At 46.6% G+C, this 19,392-nt stretch overlaps 2 protein-coding genes and 1 pseudogene across 4 annotated transcripts in view; 1 reads left to right on the top strand and 2 right to left on the bottom strand.

Annotated features, from left to right (window-relative positions):
- UPF2 (UPF2 regulator of nonsense mediated mRNA decay) overlaps window positions 1–19,392 on the bottom strand; it is a 727,243-nt gene that overhangs the window by 451,817 nt on the left and 256,034 nt on the right. The window lies entirely within an intron of this gene.
- The window catches only part of CAMK1D (calcium/calmodulin dependent protein kinase ID), a 491,709-nt gene that overhangs the window by 11,541 nt on the left and 460,776 nt on the right, over window positions 1–19,392 (top strand). The window lies entirely within an intron of this gene.
- Window positions 1–19,392, bottom strand: part of LOC126962380 (60S ribosomal protein L6-like) — a 693,495-nt pseudogene that overhangs the window by 1,703 nt on the left and 672,400 nt on the right. The gene's annotated exons all lie outside the window — the stretch shown is intronic.

The raw sequence follows: 19,392 nt of genomic DNA on the forward strand, positions 1-19,392 counted from the left end.
GCCTCAGCCTCCCAAGTAGCTGGGACTACAGGCGCCCGCCACCTCGCCCAGCTAGTTTTTTGTATTTTTTTAGTAGAGACGGGGTTTCACCGTGTTAGCCAGGATGGTCTCGATCTCCTGACCTCGCGATCCGCCCGTTTCGGCCGCCCAAAGTGCTGGGATTACAGGCTTGAGCCACCGTGCCTGGCCTAAATTTTATTTTTTGAGATGGAGTCTTGCTCTGTCATCCAGGCTGGAATGCAATGGCGCGATCTTGGCTCACTGCAACCTCTGCCTCCTGGGTTCAAGCGATTCTCCTGCCTCGGTCTCCCGAGTAGGTGGGACTACAGGTACATGCCACCACGCCCGGCTAATTTTTATATTTTTGGTAGAGATGATGTTTCAACATGTTGCCTAGGCTGGTCTAGATTTCCTGACACCAAGTGATCTGCTCGCCTCAGCCTCACAAAGTGGTGGGATTACAGGCAGGAGCCACTCCGCTTGGCCATTGTGTTTCTTTAATTAATGAAGGAACTGCTTATAGGCGGCCACCATGAAGCTGGTGCCCGAGTCAGCAGACCCAAGGTATTTTCCTGATGCAAGATGGTCAGTTCCGTGCTTATTTAGTTAAGGAGGGCACATGGACTCCGGGTTCCAGCCTGATCTCGGTTCGTGTTCTCTGTGTGCCTTTGACTTTCTGTGGTGAGGGAGATCTCTTTTTCTTTGGGGTAGTTTTTTATTAGCTCTCACTTGATTTTCTTTTCTTTTCTTTTTCTTTTTGGTTTATTATGCAGTGTATTAATTATTCAGGCTCCAGTTAGATCAAAGGTAACCTCCAAATACATGCCATAGGTCAAGTTCATGACGCCACAGACCAAAGTTCATTTTATATCTTCAGCTATCAGTTCTCCATGTCTTGTGCTGTTTTTCCAAATCTTTCAAGAGGACTTAGAAGTGGAGGGGATTCCAGCCTGGAGTGCTGGCTCACAATTATAATCCCAGCACTTTGGGAGACTGAGGCAGAAGGATCTCTTGAGGCTGCAGTGAGCTATGATGGTACCACTACACTCCAGCCTGGGTCACAGAGAGAGACCGTGTCCCCACAGAGAAAAAAAAGAAAAAAGAAATGGGGGACCAGGTGCAGTGGCTCATGCCTGTAATCATAGCACTTTGGGAGGCTGAGGTGGGTGGATCACCTGAGGTCAGGAGTTCGAGACCAGCCTGGCCAACGTGGTAAAACCCCATCTCTACTAAAAACACAAAAATTAGCTGGCATGGTGTTGCATGCCCGTAATCCCAGCTACTGGGGAGGCTGAGGCATGAGAAACGCTTGAGGTTGCTGCGAGCTGAGATTGTGCCACTACACTCCAGCCTGGGCGACAGAGTGAGCTCTGTCTCAAAAAATAAAAGAAAAAAGAAATGGGGGATTCTTTCTCCTGGTTAACACTGAACCTTGAGAGCAAACCCTTCATTGGGTATGTTTGCTGAGGCCAGGTAGGGGAGGCAATGGAACGCAATAGAAAGATGGTTCTGGTGCAGGCATTTACAGCTGAATGCCTCTGGATCGATTCCTTAATCTCTCTGAGTTTAAGAGATAGGAGTTGCTGCCTGGTGGGATTGTTGTAAGGATTCAGTGATGTATGTGACGTACCTGGCACATAACTGGGATTGAAGGTACAGTAACTGTCATCAAGCTGTAGTTACCTCCAGCAGCTGAGGTTGGCCTCCGTTGGACATTTGGGGCCGGTTCCGGTGGGGAAGAACACGTCAGTGTCTGTTGGAAATCGACTTTTGGAAGCTCTTGTTGCAAATAGGCAGGATGGTGCATATTTACCCTCCCCCAAAATTTATGGTTTCAGAAATCATAAACAATTCTTCAGTCAGCCAGGGAAGACCGATCCACAGTTGTTCTTCCCGGTACAGTGAGTAGCTAACAACGTACTCGGAGGTTACACGGATATGGGTGGAAATCCTGGGTCCACAGCTTCCTAGCTGTATGGCTTTGGGCCAATTATGTTACCATTCGGAGCCTCATGTCCTCATCTGTAAAACAGGATAACACTTGGACCTAATGTGAGGCTTGTGAAGATGAAATGAGGATGCACGCGAACCACTGAGAGCCGTGTGTGGCACGTGGGTGTGTGCGCAGTCAATGCCTGCTCCCTGTCATTTGTCCCCGCTCCTCGGAGGCCATTTCCACAGATTTGGAAGGCCCGCTGAGCCATTCAACATTTGCTCCCAACAGGGGTGATTAGTTCATGTAATGCTAGCATTAAGCAAAAGACTCTGCCTGAAACGTCCTCTGGCCCAGCTCCGGTGCTGGAGTGACCTAGTTAGCTGTGTGTCCCAGGCTCAGCCCTCCCTCTGGGTAGCTTCTCAGCTTTTTTTTTTTTTTTTTTTCTCTGCACCTCTCCCTGCACCCTTAGCTGGTTTTTAAAAACTCTGTCCCTCTCTCCATCAGCCTGGGGAAGAGTCGCTTCTCACTGCACGGAGGTCTGCAGGCAGCCCGTGGGTTCTCTTTGATTCAACATACTTTTCTTTTTGGAAAATTGCTTCAGTCTTTCTGCTTTGTTTCTTATTGAAACTCCTGTTTTGATTTGATGACTCAAGGAACTTCCTTACGGTGTCTAACCATCATGGAGTTTCGTAGTTTAAAGCCTATAGGTACTGAATTTATTTTAATGCTAGAGTATTTAAAAATGGCAGCATACATGTGTATATACCACATAAGAATATGTAACCATTGATTTAAAATATTCTTTTGGGGGATTTTTGCATGGGAGGTGGGAGAAGATCTCAAAAGCTTTAAATGTCCCAGGTCACAGGATGTTAGTGTAACACTTGGGGAGCTAATTTCCAAATCAACCATGATTTCTTCTCTTGACCTGTCCATTTTAGTCCCTGTGGCAGCCAGACAATGTCCGGGACCTTGATTTATTGGTGCCTCTATCACAGGCTGAGCAGAGGAAGAGAAAGCTCCTCCAACTGAAAGTAGTCAATATTTCTAGTTGTTGAGAGGACTTTCTCTGTCTTTCATGACCACAACACAGATCACTGAAATTGGTTTTACAATAAATTGGATTTGGTGCCGTAAATGGAATCCTAAAGGTATTGTGTTAAATAAAACCTCAGACAGTTTCTGTTGTTCAAGTGGCAGTCTTGCCTGCCTCCCCACACAACACTGTCCCTTCGTACAAGGCCCAAAGTGTTGTGAAAAAGAAAAACCCTAAACCTTTGTAGCTTTGGAAAATTTGTGGATGGAGAGAAGAGAAGCTGTACGAAGCCAGGAGGTATCGGAGTGACCAGCCGGCCAGCGTCCCCTGCCCCCAAATGTCCTCCCATTTATGGGCTAACACTTCCTTAACCTTGAAAAAAGACTGCTTCAGATTTGCCTTAAAACTTGAGAAGATATAAATACCTTGAAATAGGTTGAGAGGCTGCCAGTCATTTACTATGTAAGTGATTTTAAGGAAAGAACTTTTTCTCAGTACTTGATTAGCATTTGAATGGGAGGCAGAAGGAAGAAGTAATTTCGTTCCTGGAGGCTCAAATGGGTCGCAAACTGGGGAGTTGAGGGCTGAGTGAGGCAAGGTGGGACTGATGCACTGGGGCTTTGGGGAAAAGGACCTTCAAGCCAGCCTACATCAACTGTTGCCAAATTGGGTCCTAAACTGTCCTGGGCTCTGGAAAGGGAGGCTGCTGTGTGGCTGCCTCTCCCATATTCCTTTCTTCCAGGGCCGGGCTGGGCCGGGACTGCAGATACCGTCACAGCTCTCCGTGGATGCCAGGGCTTCTTTAGGTGGGAATAGGATCCAGGTCACCATGAAAAATTCCACTTCTGTAAGAAAATACGCCTCAAAACAACAACAACAACAACAACAACAACAACAACAACAAGAAGCTTTCAGTGATCTCTGGGAACAGATTTTGTGTATAAGTTGGGGACAGCCTGTATTTGGCAATAATGTACAAGAATTATGCTCCTTGGATGTTTTGGGTGTGTGTTAGCATGGTCAGCAAAAATGGAGTTTGGGGCCCTAGTCGTGATGGACAGACAATGTTGGCTTTCTATGGCCCTTTCAGCTTATTTGACAAATGGATATAAATTCAATATAATAACAGGACTTCCTATGTGACTTTTTTTTTTTTTTTTTTTTTTTTTTTTTGAGATGGAGTCTTGCTCTGTCGCCCAGGCAGGAGTGCAGTGGTGTGATCTCGGCTCACTGCAATCTCCGCCTCCCGGGTTCAAGCTACTCTCGTGCCTCAGCCTCCCGAGTATATGGGATTACAGGCATGCACCACCACACCCAGCTAATTTTTATACTTTTAGTAGAGACGGGGTTTCACCATGTTGGCCAGGCTGGTCTTGATCTCCTGACCTCAAATGACCCACCCGCCTCGGCCTCCCAAAGTACTGGGATTACAGGCGTGAGCCACCGCGCCTAGCCTATTTGACTGTTTTTTAAAAATAGTGGTTAAACACCTCCTTCAGCCATTGAATATAGCTGACTGATATTACCTAAGTGTGGGGTTCCGTCTCCTGGCTTTGGAGCCCCCCTCCCTCTGTCTCTGTACAGGGAAGCTGCTTCTTTCTTTCTTCCCCCTTCTTTCTTGCTTATTAAACTCTCTGCTCCTTAAAACAAAAAACAAAACCAAAAACAAATTGTGGTTAAAAAAATACGTAGTATAAAACTTGCCATCGTAACCATTTTGAAGTGTGCAGTTCTGTGACATTAGTACATTACAGCATTGACCAACCATTGCCACCGTCTATCTCCAGAACCCTTTCATCTTCCCACATTGAACCTCTACTCCACCTATGAAATACTAACTCCCCATTCCCTCCTCCCGGACCCTTGATACACACCTTTCCACCATCTGTCTCAGTGAATTTGGCTACTTTAGGTACCACATAGAAGTAGAACCATGTGATACAGTTATCCCTTGGTATTTCCTGGGGACTGTTTGCAGAATCACCCTGCCGCGGATAACAAAATTTTACGGTGCTCTAGTGTCTGATAGAAAATGGTGTAGTATTTGCATATAAATTTTGCACATCCTCCCATGTACTTTTTGTTTTTTGTTTTTTTGTTTGAGATGGAGTCTTGCTCTCTCTCCCAGGCTGGAGTGCAGTGGCGCGATCTCGGCTCACTGCAAGCTCTGCCTCCCGGGTTCACGCCATTCTCCTGCCTCAGCCTCCCAAGTAGCTAGGACTACAGGCGCCCGCCACCACGCGCAGCTAATTTTTTGTATTTTTAGTAGAGACAGGGTTACACTGTATTAGCCAGGATGGTCTCAAATCTTTTGACCTCATGATTCACCCACCTCGGCCTCCCAAATTGCTGTGATTACAGGCGTGAGCCACCCCGCGCCCAGCCTTTTTTTTTTTTTTTTTGAGATAGAGTCTCACTCTGTCACTGAGGCTAGAGTGCAGTGGTGTGATTTTGGCTCACTGCAGCCTCTTCCTCGTGGGTACAGGCAATTCCCCTGTCTCAGCCTCCCAAGTAGCTGGGACTTCAGGCGCACGCCAGCACATCCAGCTAATTTTTATATTTTTAGTGAAGATGGTTTCACCTTTTTGGTCAGGCTGGTCTCAAACTGTTGACCTCATGTGATCCACCAACCTCGGCCTCCCAAAGTGCCAGGATTACAGGCGTGAACTGCTGCGCCTGGCCTTTTGTTTTGTTTTGTTTTCTTTTGTTTTGTTTTTGAGATGGAGTCTTGCTCTGTTGCCCTGGCTGGAGTGCAGTGGTACAATCTCGGCTCACTGCAACCTCCCCCTCCCAGGTTTCAGCATTTCTCCTGCCTCAACCTTCCAAGCAGCTGGGATTACAGGTGCCCACCACCATACCCGGCTAATTTTTGTGTTTTTAGTACAGATGGGGGTTTCACCACATTGGCCAGGCTAGTCTCGAACTCCTGGCCTCTAGTGATCTTCCCTCCTTGGCCTCCTCTCTCATGTACTTTAGGTCATCTCTAGATTACTTGTAATACCCAATACAATGTAAATATTATGTAAATAGTTATACTGTATTCTTTAGAGGATACTGACAAAAAAAGGCTATATATATTCAGTTCAGACACAATTTTTGTTTCCTAAGTTTTTTTTTTTTTTTAAGACAGAGTCTCGTTCTGTCGCCCAGGCTGGAGTGCAGTGGCATGATCTTGGCTCACTGCAGCCTCCACCTCCCAGGTTCAAGTGATCCTCCTGCCTCAGCCTCCCCAGTAGCTGGTATCACGGGTGTGCACTACCACACCTGGCTAATTTTTGTTTATCCATTCGTGTGTTAATGGACACAGGTAGCTTCCACCTCTTGGCTGTTGTGAATTGTTCTGCTGTGAACATTGGTGCACAAATGTCTGAGCCCGTGCCTCCAGTTCTTTTGGGTATATAGCCGGAAGTGGAATTGCTGGATTGGACGGTCATTCTGCGTTTCATTTTTTGAGGAACCGCCATGCTGTTTTCCACAGCTGCTTGGCGTTTTACAGTTTGCAGTGTGGTTTTTGCATCCATGATTCCTTCTGACTGTGAGTGAGTGAGCAGCAATTACTGACCTCATTTAACAGACAAGGACATGGAGGGTCAGAGAGGTTAAATGTCTCCGGTGAAGAGGTTGCTAAGAGGCACGTGGAAAGTTAGGAGTCTCCTGACTCCAGTGCCCATTTTTTATTTTTTTGAGGTGGAGACTCACTCTGTTGCCCAGGCTGGAGTGCAGTGGCACAATCTCGGCTCACAGCAACCTCCACCTTCTGGGTTCAAACGATTCTCCTGCCTCAGTCCCCCGAGTAGCTTGGATTACAGGTGCACACCACCACACCTGGCTAATTTTTTGTGTTTTTAGTAGAGATGGGGTTTCATTATGTTGGCCAGGCTGGTCTTGAACTTCTGACTTCAGTTGATCCACCCACCTTGGCCTCCCAAAGTGCTGGGATTACAGGTCTGAGCCGCCACGCCTGGCCATCATTCTCTTTTTATCAGGCTGCTAAGAAGCTGGTTAGTGGAGCTGATGGGATAGAGAAGTACTGACTGATATTAAAAAAAAAGCAAAACCTCGCCCTCTGTGCGAGCATGTGTTATGGTTTGGGAAGAGAAGGAGGCCATTGGAGTCAGTTGTGTGCTGATAACTGGCTTTGGTGGGACGGCTGTTCTGATTTGTAGCACTTGCTGATTTCTATGGTGTGAATACTCCCACCTGGTCCGATTCCAAGCTCCCCATGGTTTAACAACCTACTTGCAAAATTCCTGATTTAAGCTAGGAGTCGCTGGAAGGTGGCTGCGGCATACCCCTGAAGGAAGCAGAGGTCAGGAGGTGTGAGTTTGAGTCCCAGCTCTGCCATTTAAGAACTATGGAATCTTGGTTTTATCCTGAGTCTTTTTTTTTTGAGGCGGAGTCTCACTGTCACCCAGTTTGGAGTTCAGTGGTGTGATCTTGACTCTCTGCAAACTCCGCCTCCCAGGTTCAAGCGATTCTCCTGCTTCAGCCTCCTGAGTAGCTGGGACTACAGGTATACACCACCACGCCCGGCTAATTTTGTATGCTCAATAGAGACGGGGTTTCACCATGTTGGCCAGGCTGGTCGTGGATTCCTGACCTCAAATGATCCACCCACCTCAGCCTCCCAAAGTTCTGAGATTACAGATATGAGCCACGGAGCCGGCCTATCCTCTCTGTGTCCTGATGACCTTGTTTGTCAAATGGGAATAATAATACCTGCTTACGTTATAGACTTTATAGATCCCAAATGAGAGAAAGAATGTGTGATGCTTGGTATATATTATAGTAAAGGCCTAACATTAATACATACAGGAGGAATTATGATGTTACAAAGATTATAGCATTTTTTTTTTTTTTTGAGACAGGTCTTGCTCTGTCGCCCAGGCTGGAGTGTGGTGGCGCAATCTCTGCTCACTGCAAGCTCTGCCTCCCGAGTTCACACCATTCTCCTGCCTCAGCCTCCTGAGTAGCTGGGACTACAGGTACCCGCCACCACGCCCGGCTAATTTTTTGTATTTTTAGTAGAGATGGGGTTTCACCGTGTTAGCCAGGATGGTCTTGATCTCCTGATCTCGTGATCTGCCCGCTTCGGCCTCCCAAAGTGCTGGGATTACAGGCGTGAGCTACCGCACCTGGCCTAAAGATTATAGCTTTAAAAATGTTTCCTTCTCGGCTGGCTGGGATGTCTTATGCCTGTAATCCCAGCACTTTGGAAGGCTGAGGTGGGCCGATCCCTTGAAGTCAGGAGTTCGAGACCAGTCTGGCCAACATGGTGAAACCCTGCCTCTACTAAAAAATACAGAAAAATTAGCCGGGCGTGGTGGCACACACCTGTAATCCCAGCTACTTAGGAGGCTGAGGTGGGAGAATCGCTGGAACCCGGGAGCCGGAGGTTGCAGTGAGCAGAGATCGCACCCCTGTACTCCAGTCTGGGTGACAGAATGAGACTCTGTCTCAAAAAAAAAAAAAAAAAAAAAAAAAAGTTTCCTTCTCTCAGCATCAGTGTCACATTCACCTCTTGAAACCTAGCTGGTGTCTTTTGGGCAGGCTTCCTGTAGAAGCTGGGTCATACGTGGATCTTGAATCTGAAAGTTATCAACACAAACCTCAAAGTTTCATAGTTTATTTTCTCTGGCACTATTTCAATGTTGTATTATTTTCATTTTCAGTTTTTAAGTGATTGGTACCGTAAGAAAAACTTAAAATTAGAACAGCAACATGTCATCCTTGTAGAGAATTTGAAAAATATGGAAGAATATAAAGGAGACCGTAAGAATCAGTTGTTGGGCCGGGCGCAGTGGCTCATGCCTGTAATCCTGGCACTTTGGCAGACCAAGGTGAGTGGATCACTTGAGGACAGGAGTTTGAGATGAGCCTGGCCAACATAGTGAAACCCCATGTCTACTAAAAACTAAAAAAAAATTAGCCAGGCCTGGTAGCGCATGCCTGCAATCCTGGCTACTCGGGAGGCTGAGGCAGGAGAATGGTGTGAACCCGGGAGGCGGAGCTTGCAGTTAGCTGAGATTGCGCCACTGCACTCCAGCCTGGGCGACAGAGCGAGACTCCGTCACAAAAAAAAAAAAAAAAAGAGTCAGTCATTGGCTGGATGATTGGCAGTCAGTCATTCTGCGGGGTGGGTGGCAGATCTAGGGAGAGACCCCAGAGATGAGTGTTGAGGCTGGACCTGTGGAGGTGGGGCTGTGGTTCTGTACTCACTGGAGGTATTTCAGTGTTTTACCAGGTGGTGTGCCTGAATCACTGTGCACTGGCTGTGGATATAGGGGTGGCTTTATCCCCTATAAGATACAGTCTTTGTGAGCACAGTATGTGTCAGACTTGAAGTGTGTCAGTACTTTGTGTAGCTGGGCAGTGATGGAGGTAGTGATGGCCTTACTTGGCTTATTCTCATGGTCACTGTCTCTATCCTCATGACCACTTCTAAACACATCCCCAGAATCAGCAGCGGGACAGATTCTGTTGCCAAGATGAGACCCGACTCCACAGACTTCCAGAGAGCTAATTATACTTGTGAGAAAAAGGAGATAAAAAATATTCATATCCAAGTGTGGCTGACTCTCCCTGCTTAGGGTAAGACACAGGAAGCCAGCTTCTCAGTTGCTTCGTGACACAAACACTGTTACACGCACAGTCCTGCTTTCTGCTCAGCTGCAGATGCCCTAAACCTTGAAGCCAACCCCTCTTTAGAACACAGTCTTTGGAAGTTCTTGAGGTTAGATCAGTGGTCCTCAACCTTTTTGGCAGCAGGGATCAGTTTCGTGGAAGAAGTTTTTCCATGGACCAGGGGCAGGGGGATGGTTTCAGGATGATTCAAGTGTATTACATTTATTGTGCATTTTATTCCTATTATTATTACATTGTAATATGTAATGAAACAATTCTACAACTCACCATAATATAGAATCAGTGGGAGCCTGAGCTTGTTTTCCTGCAACTAGACGGTCCCGCCTGGGGGTAATGGGAGACAGTGACGGCTCATCAGGTGTTAGATTCTCATGAGGAGCATGCAGTCTAGATCCCTGGCACGCACAGTTCACAACAGGGCTTGTGTTCTGATGAGAGTCTAATGCCACTGCTGACTGAATGGGAGGTGGAGCTCAGGCAGCAATGCAAGTGATGGTGGCATCTGTAAGTACTGATGAAGCTTTGCTTGGTTGCCGGCTGCTCACCTCCTGTTTTGCTGCCCAGTTCCTAACAGGCCACCGACTGGTACTGTTCCCATGGCCTGGGGGCTGTGGACCCCTGGCTTAGAAGGTGAGGTCTTGGGGGCTGGGAGCGGTGGCTCACGCCTATAATCCCAGCACTTTGGGAGGCCAAGGCGGGTGGATCACTTGAGGTCAAAAGTTCGAGACCAGCCTGGCCAACATGGTGAAACCCCGTCTTTACTAAAAATACAAAAATTAGCCAGGCATGGTGGCAGGGTCTGTAATCCCAGCTACTCGGGAGGCTGAGGCAGGAGAATCGCTTGAACCCAGGAGGCAGAGGTTGCAATGAGCTGAGATCTCACCACTGCACTCCAGCCTGGGGCAACAGAGCTAGACGGTCTCAGAAAAAAAACAAAAAGAGGGTGAGGTCTTTGTAACTGAGATGATCAGCTAGATTAGCTCTCTCATTTTACGGGCTGTGAAACAGGTGCATTGAGATGATGTGACCTGCCCGGGTCCTACAGTTAATCTCCAACACCCCCAGGCCTTGGGCTTTGGCCAAGTCATCTTCCTGTTGTGTTATCTATAAGGATGTGAACTGTGACCAGTAGGAAGTGTCATGACAGGGCACCAGTGTAGTGGTGGTTACCAGGGAAGACATGGTCTGTGCCGGAGGTTGGGCGGCCTCAGCCATTATCTCTCCATTGCTTTGTCACTCGCTTTGTGGGTGTGAAAGGAGCTTTTGAAGATGTGTCTGGCTCCTGGGGAGTTGGGAGCTGTGGGCAGTTGGTGCCCCTGCCCCTCTGCTTGCCTTCCCCCTGCCTGCTGGGGATCCAGGCCACGTCTCCCTAAGTAGGTGACAGGGAACCAATTCAGGGAGTGGAGAGCAGAGAACAGGCGCCTCTGATCGCCACAGGGTCTTGCTGCAAAGACCTGATTTAAGATTAGCCTGTGCTACGGCCGCCTACAGGCTTTCCCAGGCCCCAGCAGAGCAGGCCTCACACACAGGCAGCGCCTTGCTCAGGCGGGACACCTTTGTGTTTAGTAAATGTTTGTGTCCGGGCATGGTGGCTCACACTTACAATCCGAGCTACCTGGGAAGCTAAGGCAGGACGATCACTTGAGGTCAGGAGTTTGAGACCAGCCTGGCCAACATGGTGAAACCCTGTCTGTACTGAAAATACAAAAATTAGTCAGGTATGGTCACAGATGCCTGTAATCCCAGCTACTCAGAGGCTGAGGCAGGAGAATTGCCTGAGCTCAGGAGGCAGAGGTTGCAGTGAGATCACACCACTGCACTCCAGCCTGGGCAACAGAGCAAGACTGTCTCAAAAAATAAATAAATAAATAAAATAAAAAATAAATAAGTAAAATAAAATAAAATAAAATGTTTGTTGTCCGGGCACAGTGGCTCATGCCTGTACTCCCAGTTACTTGGGAGGCTGAAGCAGGAGGTTCACTGGAGGCCAGGAGTTCTAGGCTCCTAAGAGATGGCACAGTTCCAGGCTATAGTGAGCTGTGATGGCACTGTTGTACTCTAGCCTGGGTCCTATTAAAAAAAAAAGTTTGTTGGGTAAATGAACGGATAAGTGGAAGAAAAGGAGCATAGGCTTTGATTAGATTCATGAAGTTCAAATCCTAACTGTGTCATTCAGGACCCATGAAGCCTTGGGCGAGTTACATCATCTTTCTGAGTTTCTCTTCTCTCATATTTAAGTGGGGGTAACAGTACCTACCTTTCCAGCTTGTTGTGAGGTTTTGTTGCAATAATAAGAATAATAATAAGGATTGTAGGCTGGGCACAGTGGTTCACGCCTGTAATCCTAGCACTTTGGGAGGCCCAAATCACTCCACTGCACTCCAGCCTGGGTGGCAGAGTAAGACCCTGCCTCAAAACAAACAAACAAACAAACAAACAAACAAAGATGGTAACACGTGCTGTGTATTACAGGTGCTAAATGAAAGGGCATTGACTTTATTTATTTATTTATTTTTGGAGACTGAGTCTCACTCTGTCTCCCAGGCTGGAGTGCAGTGGCGTGATCTCAGCTCACTGCAACCTCTGCCTCCTGGGTTCAAGCGATTCTCCTGCCTCAGCCTCCCGAGTAGCTGGGACTACAGGCGCACACCACCACACCTGGCTAATTTTTTGTAGTTTAGTAGAGACGGGGTTTCACCATGTTGGCCAGAATGATCTCAATCTCCTGACCTCGTGATCTGCCTGCCTCTATCTCCCGAAGTGCTGGATTGTAGGCATGAACCACCGCGCCCGGCTGACTTTAATTATTTAAGCAGATAGGTGTTACACCCCATCAAGTGATTGACGTCAGTAAAAAGACCTTTCTGTGATGCCTTCAGGAATACCATTACAGATTTGTTCCTTTGGCCTACAGCATTTTCTGAAGTATAAATATTAGACACTACTAGCCATGTATAGATCATTGTAAAGGAATTTATCTTTTGTAAGAATGAGTTGGGAGAAAGAGATGGGAGAAAGATCTGGAAATCACAAAGGGTTGGACTAGAATTAAAGGGTGGTGGCCATGTTGATTGTGCCAAAGAGGAGGTCAGAGGCTGGTAAAGTCAGCCGGAGTCATAGCATTCATTCATTCGTTCGTTTGTTCATTGATTCACAGTTTTGAAGGCTTACTATGTGAGAAATGCCGAGAGACTAGTGTGTTCTGTCTCTGATTCTTTTCTTTTTTTTTTTGAGACTAGATCTCGCTCTGTCACCCAGGCTGGAGTTCAGTGGCGTGATGGTAGCTCACTACAGCCTCGACTTCCTGGGTGATCAAGTGATCCTCCCGCCTCAGCCTCCCTAGTAGCTAACTTTTGTATTTTTAGTAGAGATGGGGTTTCACTATGTTGACCAGGCTGGTCTCAAACTCCTGACCTCATGTAATCCGAACCTCCTCAGCTTCTTAAAGTGCTGGGATTACACGTGTGAGCCACCGCACTCAGCCAGGATTTTGGACAATTGAGAGACAGATTACAGGTTTTGTTATTGCAACAAAACCTCACAACAAGCTGGAAAGGTAGGTACTATTACCCCCACTTAAATATGAGAGACGAGAAACTCAGAAAGATGATGTAACTCGCCCAAGGCTTCATAGGTCCTGAATGACACAGTTAGGATTTGAACTTTAAAAAAAAACCCATCAGATATGATGGGTTGAGTCTACTCCACGCCAGGCACTAAGAAAGTGTTGGTAAACAAAACATGGTTCTTGTTCTGAGGGAACTTTTTGGGGAGACAGAAAGTAATTACAGTTCAGTGTGACTGTGTGTTGGTAGGAAGGTGCACATATGAAGCTGACAAGAGGGTCACCTCATCGGGACGGGGGCTCAGGGACAGTGAGCTGGGCTGTTGCCTACGAAAGTTCCAGAAGTCGGAAATTACATAGCACTTCTCAGTGAGTATATGATGAGTTGCTGTGTGTCAAAGAGGACGCTGGCTTCTGTAAGATAAAGGAATATATAGTTTTAATAATATATTTAAATAGCGTTATGTTGACCAGGCGTGGCGGCTCACGCCTGTAATCCCAGCACTTTGAGAGGCCTAGGCGGGTGGATCACTTGGGGTCAAGGAGGTCAAGACCAGCCTGGCCAACATGGTGAAACCCCATCTCTACTACACATACAAAAATAAGCTGAGCATGGTGGGGCATGCCTGTAATCCCAGCTACTTGGGAGGCTGAGGCAGGGGAATTGCTTGAATCCGGGAGGCAGAGGTTGCAGTGAGCTGAGATCACGTCTCTGCACTCCAGTCTGAGTAACAGAGTGAGACTGCGTCTTAAAAAAAAGCATGACGTTATTAATATATTAAACATTAAATTATTTTATTATTATTATTATTTAATAATAATGGCAAATATTTACTGAGCATTTATCAGGTGTTACATCCTGTGGCAAGTACAGTATAGTGAGCTGCCACCTGTGACATCGGCAGTGATGCATGGACTGCGTGTATGACAGCGGGGCCCTGGGGTGATGATAATGGAGCTGAAACCTTCCTGTTGCGTCGTTGTCACTGTCATGATGTTGTGGTGCCATGCATTACTCACATGTTTGTGGTGATGCTGGAGTCAACAAACCTGTTGCACTGCCAGTCGCACAAAAGTCCAGCACATACAATTATGTGCAGTATCTAATACTTGATAATTGTAATAAACAACTATGTTACTGGCTGCCAGTCGCACAAAAGTCCAGCACATACAATTATGTGCAGTACCTAATACTTGATAATTATAAAATAAACAACAATGTTACTGGTTTATGTATTTGCTGTGCTGTGCTTTTTATTGTTATTTTAGAGTATACTCCTTCTACTTATTAAAAAAAAAAAGTCAGTGGTAGAACAGCCTCAGGCAGGTCCTCCAGGAGGTATCCAGAAAGCATTATCATCATCGGAGATGACAGCTCCATGCCTGATGCTGTGCCTGAAGACCTTCAGTGGGACAAGATATCTCCGGAGGCGGAAGACAGTGGTGTTGGTGATCCTGATCCTGCTTCGAACTAGGCTAATGTGTGTGTTTGTGTTCTTTGTTTTCTTTTTTTGAGGTGGAGTCTCACTCTGTTGCCCAGGTTAGAGTGCAGTGGTGTGATCTTGGCTCACTGCAACCTTCACCTCCCCAGGTTCAAGCGATTCTCCTGCCTCAGCCTCCTGAGTAGCTGGGATTGCAGGCATGTGCCACCATGCCCCGCTAATTTTTGCATTTTAGTAGAGACGGGGTTTCACCATGTTAGCCAGGCTAGTCTCGAACTCCTGACCTCAGGTGATCCACCCACCTTGGACTTGTGTTTTAATTTTTTTTTTTGAGACAGAGTTTTGCTCTTGTTGCCCAGGCTGGAGTGCAATGGCGCTATCTCGGCTCACCACAAGCTCTGCCTCCTGGGTTCAAGCGATTGTCCTGCCTCAGCCTCCTGAGTAGCTGGGATTACAGGCATGCCCGGCTCATTTTGTATTTTTAGTAGAGACAGGGTTTCTCCATGTTGGTCAGGCTGGTCTCGAACTCCTGACCTAAGGTGATCCGTGCGCCTCGGCCTCCCAAAGTGCTGGAGTTACAGGCGTGAGCCACCAAGCCCGGCCGTGTTTTAATTTTTAACAAAATTAAGAAGTTAAAAGAATAGGAAAAAGCTTACAGAATAAGGATGTAAAGAAGATTTATTTTTTTGCAGCTATACAATGTGTGTGTTTTAAGCTGTTATTACAAGAGTCAAAAAATTAAAAAGTTAAATTACAGTAAGTTAACAATTTATCATTGATGAAAAAAATTGAAAAAATAACTTTAGTATAGCCTAAGTGTACAATATTTATAAAGTCTACAGTAGTGTAGAGTAATGCCCTAGGCCTTCTCATTCACTCATCACTCACTCAGTCACTCACCCAGGGTGACTTCTAGACCCGGAAGCTGCATTCATGACAAGTGCCCTATACAGGTTCACCATTTAAAAAATCTTTTTTGGCTGGGCGTGGTGGCTCACGACTGTAATCCCAGCACTTTGGGAGGCCGAGGTGGGTGGATCATGAGGTCAGGAGTTCAAGACCAACCTGGCCAAGATGGTGAAACCCTGTCTCTACTAAAAATACAAAAATTAGCTGGGTGTGGTGGTCAAGTGATTCTCCTGCCTCACTTGATCTCCTGGGATTACAGGCATGCGCCACCATGCCTGGCTAATTTTTGTATTTTTAGCAGAGATGGGGCTTCACCATGTTAGCCAGACTGGTCTCGAACTCCTCACCTCAGGTGATCCGCCAGCCTTGGCCTCCCAAACTGTTGGGATTACAGGTGTGAGCCACCGTGGCCCTGCCTAGAAAATCTTTTACATTGTATTTTTACTGCACGTTTTCGGTGTCTTGTGTCTTGTTATGTTTAGATATACAACTACTTACTGTCGTGTTATAGTTGCCTGTCGTATCCAGTGCCATCACATGCTGTACAGGTTGGCAGTCTAGGAGCAGTAGCTGTATCATCCAGCCTAGGTGTGTAGTAGGCCATACCTAGGTTTGTGTAAATGCACACTCTGATGTTCGCACAATGACAAAATCTCCTAAAAGATGCATTTCTCAGAAGATATCCGAGACCGTTAAGTGATACGTGGCTGTATGTCACGTGAATTTTCACATTAAATCTGCACAGCCGTTCAGTAAAATAGATACTCTTGTCACTACCATTTTAGAGGTGAGGAAACCGAGGCCCAGAGAGGTTAAGTAACTTGGCCAAGGTCACAAAGACCGATCTGTCTTGAAGAATTGGGATTTGAACCTCAGTAAAGGTACCTGTCTGGGGCCAAAGCCAGTGCTCCCAGCCATTGGTTTTCCTTGCCCTGGTTGGTCAGTTTTGCCCCCTGAGCTCTTAACAGAGAAAATGTGACAGGGACACACGTCCCCACCGTGTCGAGCAGCAGGTGGTAAGGTGATGTCAGCGTGGTATGAAGTGTTTCGGGGGTTCCTAGGGAATGGGAGTAATTTTTATTTTTATTAATCGAGTAGCTGAGAGTACAGGCACATGCCACCACGCTCGGCTAATTTTTTTGTATTTTGAGTAGAGACGGGGTCTCACTGTCTTTCCCAGCTGGTTTTGAACTACTGGGCTCAAGCGATGCACTTGCCCTGGCCTCCCAAAGTGCTGGGATTACAAGTGTGGCTCAAAGTGGCCTGTAAGCTGGGCTGCATGCCTGGGGTGCTTTCTCTGGAATTAACCATGTGCAAAATCAGAATCTCAAACTAGAATGTTCAACAGCTTGGCTTCTAATACCTTTGGATGTTAACCTAATGCAAGATATAGTTTAAACTCCTTCTTATTGCTGTGAAATTGCCTGTGACAACATGAAAAGGTCATCTTACACGTAAATCTCAAGAGCCACAGAGATTTCCAAACATATCCTAAACAGAAGCAATGAGCAACTCTTCACATCATGCCAGATAATCTTTCTTAAGAGACTGGGTGTTTGAGATTTTTAATTTTCCCATGCACGATCTCCTGGCGTTCTCCCATTATTAAAAATATGAAGAAATCACTGAAGTGCATTCCTATATGATGCGTCCTTTATGACACAGCTTGTTTATAATGACTTCTTAAAATTAACAAGCCCTGAAACAAAGTCAATGTGACCCAATAAACTCCTGAATAATATTTGTAATACATTGTAACAAGAAAAGAAAAATCATTATTTTAGTGCAAGCAGAACAAGGCAGCAACAAAAGCAAAAAATCTTAAGTAAGGGAAGAACATTGAGCTTCAAGTCAAAGAAAATCTGTTCTGCTCACTCACCTGCTTAAGTGACCAGGACAACATCCACTCATATAAGAGGACAAGGACAAAAACATGTTTTAGCCATTTGAGAAAATAAAACTGACTTTGTCTGAATTTCTGGATATCTGACTGAATTTTCTATGACCTTTTGCCAATGGATACCTAAACTATAAAGATCATATACGTTTTTTTAAAAGTTCCAGAGAATGCTACATTTTGTTTGCCAGAACCCTGGGAGGAACATTATGTTTTATTTTTTTAAATTTGTTTGTTTTGTTTTGTTTGCCAACAGCCTGATTCGAAATCTCAGGGTTCTCTGGATGTTTCAAAAATTATTATCTTCATTTGCCAGGAGAGAAATAGCCATGCAATAACAAAATGTGTGCTTGACCTATAAAAATGGTTACTAAGGCTGGGCGCGGTGGCTCACACCTGTAATCCCAGCACTTTGAGAGGCCGAGGCAGGAGGATCACTTGAGGTCAGGAGTTTGTGACCAGCCTGGCTGACATGGTGAAACCTCATCTCTACTAAAAATACAAAAATTAGTAGGGCGTGGTGGCAGGCGCCTGTAATCCCAGCTACTGGGGAGGCTGAGGCAGGAAAATCTCTTGAACCTGGGAGGTGGAGGGTGGAGGTTGCAGTGAGCCGAGATCACGCCCTTGTACTCCTGCCTGGGCGACAGAGGGAGACTGTCTCAAAAGAAAAGAAAAGAAAAGAAAATAAATGGTTACTAAGCCCACTCCTCTCTCAGCACAGAGGCTTCTCAGGAGTGTGGGCCAGGTGGGGGAGTCCAGACCCCTGCATCCTCACCTGCAAAGCCTAAGGTGATTTCCAGCTCCAGGCTCCAGGCAAGGCCTCCACTGGGCCTCAGGAGACGCGTGACAGAAGTACAGGTCTGACGACTCAATAATAAACTGACAGAGACTCTTCACACCATCACATGAAGGTCCCCCTGGCAGCACTCCCTGGACCAGTGGCAGGTGGTGGAGTTTCCCAGGACCTGCCTTAGAGGAGGCTCAAAGCCGGCTCTGGAATAGTCTGTTCCGTCTCAATCAGCACAGCCTTCCAGAAGCTGCTTCACACAGATCTAGGTTCAAATCCTGGCCCTGTGACTTATTCTTTTAGTCATGTGACCCGAGGCCAGTCAGTTCTCCTCATGTGTCAAACAGTACTTAAACCACAGGGTTGGTGATGGAGTAAAGCCCCCATCGAGTGTCTAAGGAGGTACCCCGGTGCCAAGCAGAAATCCAAACACCATAAGCATGTTATTCTTTTTATTTGTTTTTCTTTTTTTTTTGAGACAGAGTCTCCCTCTGTCGCCCAGGCTGGAGTGCAGTGGTATGATGTCAGCTGATTGCAACCTCTACCTCCCAGGTTCAAGCGATTCTCCTGCCTCAGCCTCCCGGGGAGTTGGGACTACAGGTGCCTGCCACCACACCTGGCCGATTTTTGTATTTTTTGTATTTTTAGTAGAGACAGGGTTTCGCTATGTTGGCCAGGCTGGTCTCCAACTCCTGGCCTCAAGTGATCCACCCACTTCAGCCTCCCAAAGTGCTGGGATTGCAGGCGTGAGCCACCGCGCCCACCCGCGTGGTCTGGTTTTAGAGAAATCGGCATACAGACTGAAAGTGTTAAAACTGCAAAAGGGTACAATCTGTAAAGGGTAAAAAATGAAAAACGCCAGATACACACTGCTTCCCATAAATCACGCCAAGGCTGCAACAAGCCGTGTTTGAGAGGAGGAAACCCCAACGAAGAAATAATAGAGTAATGGTATTCAGCAGGCATGCCCCTAGGACACAGGCAACCCGGGATACCCAACGAATGGAAGAATAGAAGAAGCCAAATGTCATTTATGTTCAGCTTGAGGCCATTACTGGGCAAGAGTCTGTTTTTGGAGTACCAGCAGCACCAAGGCAGCATCCTAAAGACATTTCCCTGACAGCTCACCCTTTCCCGAGCACAGCAATGTGGTAGCCAAGGAAAAGGGCCTGTAA

The sequence above is a fragment of the Macaca thibetana genome, chromosome 9 (genome assembly GCF_024542745.1).
Source record: "Macaca thibetana thibetana isolate TM-01 chromosome 9, ASM2454274v1, whole genome shotgun sequence".
Classification (NCBI taxonomy): domain Eukaryota; kingdom Metazoa; phylum Chordata; class Mammalia; order Primates; family Cercopithecidae; genus Macaca; species Macaca thibetana.